Raw genomic sequence first — 7074 nt, 5'->3', positions numbered from 1 at the left:
CCATAATATACTTATATTTTTTATTTTTATTTTTATTTTTTTGGCTCAACTAACACAGTGACTAGCTAATTGAGGGTTTTTAAAAAGATATGGGAAAAGCCCCCTAGCTCACACACACCTATATATAGTGAAAGGGTGAGGGTAACCACATTGTTTGAGTGATTTGATAGGGTGAGGTAACTCACTATGGAAATTACAAAGAGCCAGAAAATGGCTATCATTAGCCCTCCCCTAGGATGATAGTATATTCATGTACCATCATAAAGCATCTTTTCCAAGGAGAGTGCTTCAGAGTCCTTGTGACAAGCTCTTCATTGTTTGGCCCCTTGGAATTTTGGTTTGAGTTACACTCATGCTTCACGGAACAATACTTACATGAGATAGCTACCTTTTGACAGATCTTTGGTAGATCTTTTGGTAGAAGGCGACTCAAATAAAGCTTCAAGCGATACCAGTTTACCTTCCTAGAGTGCTCTTTCCCATTCAAGTCCATAAGTTGATAGTAACTTGAATTGAAAGCCTTCTTGACTATGTATGGCCCTTACCATCTAGTTTCAAACTTGGCATCAAAACGATTATCGAGTCGATTGTCATACCTTAGCACAAGATCTCCTTCATTGATGCCTTTGTCCTTCAGTTTCTTGTCAAGCTTTTCCTTCGTCTGTGTGGCTTTCCTCTTGTAGCACTCGTATGCTACTTCTCTTTTCCACTCAAGCTCAGCTAAGGTAAGAAGTCGATCCATCCATGCTTCTTGATCATCTTGTGCTGCTTTTCCATGAAGTCGCATTGTTGGAATGTTTAGCTCAATTGGCTGTAAAGCCTCTTGACCATAGACCAAGTGAAATGGTGTGAACTCCGTGGCTTCCCTATATGTGGTTCGATACGCCCACAAGGCACCATCCAAGAAGTCATCCCACAACTTTGTCTTGTTTTTCACCATCTTTCTAATGATGCCTGCAATGACACCATTAGCTTTTTCTACCAAACCATTTGATTGGGGATAGTAGGGTGTATTATGACAATGTAGAATGTGAAGTTCTTCACAGACTTCTGTGAGCAATCCCTTTCTAAACCATGGACCATTATTAGAAACAATCTCCAAAGGTGTGCCAAATCTACAAAAAATGCGAGTGTAGACAAATATTCTCACTGTCCTCTCATTTATCTTTGCCACACTTTGTGCTTCCACCCACCTAGTCATATAGTCTACAGCCACTAGAATGTAGAGTTTACCATTTTTTGTCCTAGGCAGAGGACCCATAGCATCAATGCCCCACTTTTCAAAGGGTCCATTTCAAGCACGATTTGCCTTGGACCATAAACCAATCTTCTATTCCCATTTACCTAACAATTGTGACAACTTCTACACCAATGTTGGACATCCACATGCAGACTAGGCCAAACATACCCCGCAAGCAAAATCTTCTTCACATTTAATTCTTGGGCAAAATGACCACCACATGCCTCTTCATGCAAACCTTTTAGAATGGCTAGAATTTCCTCGATAGTTGGTACTCTTCTGCACACTTGATCCTTCCCTCTGTGATAGAGGGAGCCTTCTAAGAAGAGATAGAAACTTGCCTTCTTCATGAGTCTCCTTTTCTGAGCTTTAGTGAAGTCTTGTGGAAACTCACCCTCCAAAATGTAGCCAATAATGGGAGCCAATGACTCCAATCCTTGGTATCTCGGTTGCTTGACAGCTGCTACTGCCATGATGACCTGCACTTCTTTCTCAACACATGTAACTGCTTGTTGTGCAAGTAAATCGGCATCTTCATTCTGTTTCCTAGGAATATGATATAGTTGCACTTCTTCAAATTGATTAAACAATCTACGAATGGCATGAACTTTTGTCCTTAGGTTTTCATTCTTGCATGCCCAAATGCCTAAAATTTGCTTCACAATGAGAAGTGCATCCCCTTTTACCATGAGATGTTGTATACCTTGGCCAATGCATATCTTTAAACCATGAAGTAGTGTGTCATATTCTGCTTTATTGTTGCTATTTGAACCTGGTAGATTGACCTTCTTTTTCATGACCACCTCTCCACTTGGGTTGAGCAATAATAGCCCTCCCGCTGCTTTTCCTGTGACTCGTTGAAAAGCTCCATCAAAGAACAAGGTAAAAGCATTAGGAATACTTTTAGGTGGTGGCAATGGTAGGGTCTTTACTTTAGGCACCTTAATCTCCTTCTCATGTACCCTATAAGTAAGGATCCCTGCCAATTGTGCATGCACACTATCTTCTACCTTGAAAGAGTATTTGAACTCTTGCAATTCCATAATCCACTTTGAGATCCTAGTGCTAAGATTCATTTGAGATGACACCCAAGGAAACAAATTTTCTACAGTGAGAATTACAAAAGGTTTTGGTAGCAAGTAGGATCTAAACTTTCTCACCGCAAACATGAGAGAAAACATCATGAGTTCTGCCTCCGTATAGCCTCTCTCCAAAGCATTCATGACCCTACTAGCAAAGTAGATGGGTCGCATCCTGGTACTGTGGGGATCTTGTTGTAATAAAACTGCACCAATTGTTTCCTTCCCAACACTAGAGCTAACAAAGAATGTATACTCCCAACAAGGAGGCATGAGTGTTGGTAGCTCTGACAAAATGACTTTAATGTTACAAAAGCACTCTTCAAGCTCATCAGAGCATGCAAATTCTACTTGTTGTGTCAACTTTTGCAAAGGATGAAGCAACTCCAAATCTAAGTGAATAAAGCGTGACATATACTTCACCTTTTGAATGAATGAGATGACCTCTTTGAGATTCTTGGGTGATGGGAGCTCAATAAGAGCCTTTGCCTTTGAAGGATCCACCTCAATGCCTTTATAGGAAACCTTGTGACCAAGCAAGATCACTTCATCCTCACCTATGTGACACTTGTCGGGATTGAGCTGACCTCCCATGTCGTAGAGCTTCTTTAAACCTTCTTCTACCCTTTGTAGATGCAATGATTTTGAGCTATAAATGCAAAAATCATCAATAAAAACCCTAATGGACTTTCCAAAGAATGCTTGAAACACCATGTTAATGAAGAGTTGGAAAGTTGCAGGAGCATTTGTCAGGCCAAATGGCATGACTCTAAAAGCATAGCAACCCCAAGGAGTGATGAAGGTTGTTTTCAACTGATCTTCTAATGCGATACCTATTTGAAAGTAACCCGAGTAGCCATCACACACAGTGTACTTCTCATGACCAGCTACCTCATTTAGTATCTCATCCTGAAATGGGAGGGGAAAGTGATCTCTTTTTGTTGCCTCATTGAGTGGTCGGTAATCCACACACACCCTCCACTTGCCATTTTTCTTGGGAGTGACAACAACGGGAGAGACCCACTCTGAATTCTCCACTGGATAAATGAAACCTACTGCTAGAAGCTTTCTTACCTCCTTGAGTAAAGCCTGCTCCTTGATGACTCCTAGCCTTTGTAGCTTCTGAGCCTTAGGTGTGGCCCCTGGCTTCAACTCAATTTTGTGTTGAACAGCATCTACTCCACGCACAACGGTGTAGTCTTTAGCAAAAAGCTTAGGAAATTTCCTTAACACACCTTTGAGCTCCTCTCTTTCATCCTTTGTAAGTGTTGTAGACAACATACCTTCTAACATTCCTTCATCTTCCACATTTTGGTTCTCTTGGGAACCTACCTCCTCCAAACCTTGACAAGAGGTCTCTTGGTTGGTTGGCTTAAACCTTACCCCCATGACTTCGATGAAAGACTCCTCTTCAATAATGTTGCCGCTACTTTATTCTTCTGAAGTGTTATCAGTCCAATCTTCTTCCGTCTCACTTTGAGATGATTCTTCATGGAGCTCCTCTTGGCGTTGCTCCTTCATGTCAAAGACAACCTTCTTATGATTGCCATTCCTACAAATTAGCTTTCCACTCTCCCAATCCTGCAAAGCTCGCATTTTCATTAGCCATAGTCTTCCTAGGATAAATGGGTAACCATTTCCTTTGGTAGACATGACATAGAAATCCACTGCCTTCTTAATGCCAAAGGCCTCCACAAAAACATTTTTACAAATGCCTACGCACCTAGCCTTGCTATTGTTTGCCATTTTCAGTTTGATTTCAGGTGTCTCATGGATGTGCATGCCTAGTCTTTGCATGAGTCCCTCTGTCATGATGCAAATTTGTGCACCCCCATCCACTAGACCTTTCCTAACCAATCTTCCTTTGATGTAACAATCTAGCACCGGTGTAATATCCTCATTCATTTCAGCTTGTGCAATTTTTACAACAGGCACACTCTCTTTTACCTTTCTCCTAGTGCTAACTGCCTTTGTTAAATCCCTCCTAACTTGTGGGCATAATGCAAGAAACTGAGGCCATGAGATATCAGGACCCTTACCTCTCATGTCTTCCAACAAGTTGTATGGAGCCATACCATGTCCAAGAGGGAAGTCTTGGAGGTTGATATGATGTCGAGTCCTCTTGGTTTCCTAGGTCTCCTTTGCCTTCTTTTCTCGTCCATGATCACTTTGTGACATGACTCCTTCTTTCTCCTTCCCTTTTCCACGGCCACGCTTAATGCCATTTTCTTCCATGTCAACCTCTTTTGAATTTGTCACCTCTATCACATGCACATTTGGGTCTAGCAAAGGTGGAACTCCTTCCACTCCTTGTGGAGGTGGTCTTGCTCCATTTGGCCTTTGTAGAAGCCGTGGTTGCTGACTAGTTCCTTCGCCTGCATTCATCATTGGGTAATTCAAGTTAGGTCTCCCTAGCTCCCCATGGGGCCAAGGACAATTATGCATCCCATGTCCAGACTCTCCGCAATTCCAACATTTTAAGACTCTCCTAGGTCGTGGATCTCGCTCTTCAGAGTTCTTTGCTTGTCCTTTTGGACCTACAGCTTGTGCAAGGTGAATTGACAAGCTGCTTAAAGATTCATTTAACTTCTCAATCACTTCCGCCGTTACCTCAGGAATCTCCCTAGATGTTGATGCTTGTGACTTACCTTTGGGTCTCAGACCTTCTATTGGAACCTCTCCTCTTAAGCACTTGAGTTTTCTATATTTCTCAGCAGCCCTAGGTTTAGCTGCATCAAAGGTAGCAGGTGCACCTGCCTCAAATTTTACCTTAAGGTCAGAAAAGAGTCCGACTATGAACCTCTCCTTCTTTAGGAACTCTGCACCATCACCACGGTTAGCAACATTTCTCACCCATACAACCCAAAGACGTAGAAACTCTTGCTTGTACAAGTAGTAGTCATCTAGGTCTTTTTGCTTATGAGAAACAATGTCTTGCCATAGTTTTTGAGTGTTTTGGGGATCAAAGAAGTATCTCTTGAAATGATTCACAACTTCCGTGTATTCCCTTTAACTTCCTCAGGCAATGAGTCAAACCAAGTGCTAGCATCTTTCCTAAGGACCACTTCAAACATCTCTACGCATTCTTGATCAGTTACTATCCTCTTGATACGACAAGACATCTTGAAATTTGCTAAAAATAATTATGCATCCTCTCCAGGCTCTCCAAAGAAAAGAGGATATCCAGACATTTGGCGTTGGGCCTCCATTGAATCAGTTTCAAGGTGACAACACGTTTTTGTTTGTTTGTTTTTTGTTTTTTTTTTAAGATTTACACAGTAATATTTTCTAAATTGCAATCTATTCTACAACAAAATAAAAATATTCACATCAAATGACCTATGATAATCAATAAGAGGCAGGATGATAGGGTTTGGTGACGCCAGAATTTCTCCTACTCTTTGGGCACCAAACATGAACACCATACGTTGTTGAAAGTGGATCTTCCTACTAATTGCAACATTTATTCTAATGTGTGGAGTAAAATGAAAGGGAAAAACCTCTATTCTTGGGCCATTATCCATGGTCTATGCATGACCTAATGCTTAAAACAAAACAAAAATATAAACGTCCAAACTAAGGTCGTACCTAATAAGAGGCAAAATAAATGGATTTACTGATGCGTTTATCTCTGCCAACATAAGGGGACCTAAAATTCTACGAATTACACGTTGAAATTGCAACTTAGTACTAACAATTATGTGTACCTTTTACCTTGCAATGGGAATGAAAGGATCATACAGATTCTCGTGATTCATGCAACCTACTTGACTATGCTAAAGGTTGAACCTACACAAAAAGATACACAAGCAGTCCTTAGTGGGGCACCAATTTGAGGCCGTCCGGGGCGGGCAACAAGAAAAGTGGCCTCTAAACACCCTTCTAGGCTCCCGTGCTGCTAAATTGGGTTGGGGTTGGAAAAAACAACAAACACACACACAAACCCGCAACCTAACCCTACACAAATTTGGGGCACCACCTAGTTTTCGATGCGAACTAGGACGCGTAAAGAGAGAGAGAGAGAGAGAGAGAGAGAGAGAGAGAGAGAGAGAGAGAGAGAGAGAGAGAGAGAGAGAGAGAGAGAGAGAGAGAGAGAGAGAGAGATAGTGCTCGGGCTGCTTTGAAATGTATCGTCAGTGATCAAACAAACACAACTATATATGTAAGAAAGAGAGAGAAGGGGGAGGGGTTGCTTGTTGCATTAATACCTTCTTACAAATCTGTCATGACCAATCAAAGTGAGATTAGTATTTGTTCAACATAGCTTGAGTAAATTACACCACAACACATCACAAGAAAAGCCACCCCAATCACTGTCTTAAAGCCAGGGGAGTCCTCTCCACCCTGTCGCCCTCTTATAGTATGTGCGATTTATGGCTAAATTGATGACAACACCCAGAGACAAGCTATCAAGAATTTAAATAAAACACCAAGACACGTACACATCATTGTTGTCCATGACTTCACGTTGGAAGAGAGACAAAGTATCCTTGCTTAGTCAAAATCCACCCTCCTTGATTCAGCAAACGTTGGGCTTACACTAGTAGGAGAAGTGATAGATTTCCTACTCTCAATTGAATGATCACTCTCTCTTACAATGGCATAGAGTTCCCTTGCTAATCACCCTTAATACAACACATGCATATGCATAAGATAATGAGCTTCCACTCAAGAGCTCCTTCTAGAGAGGTTGAGCTTGGCTTCTCAAGCTATAGCATAGTGATCTTGCTTATGGCTTCCCCTTTTGTGCTAGCT

Source organism: Adiantum capillus-veneris, chromosome 9, assembly GCF_014529385.1.
Source record: "Adiantum capillus-veneris isolate H3 chromosome 9, ASM1452938v2, whole genome shotgun sequence".
Taxonomy (NCBI): domain Eukaryota; kingdom Viridiplantae; phylum Streptophyta; class Polypodiopsida; order Polypodiales; family Pteridaceae; genus Adiantum; species Adiantum capillus-veneris.
This window is presented reverse-complemented; position numbering follows the sequence as displayed.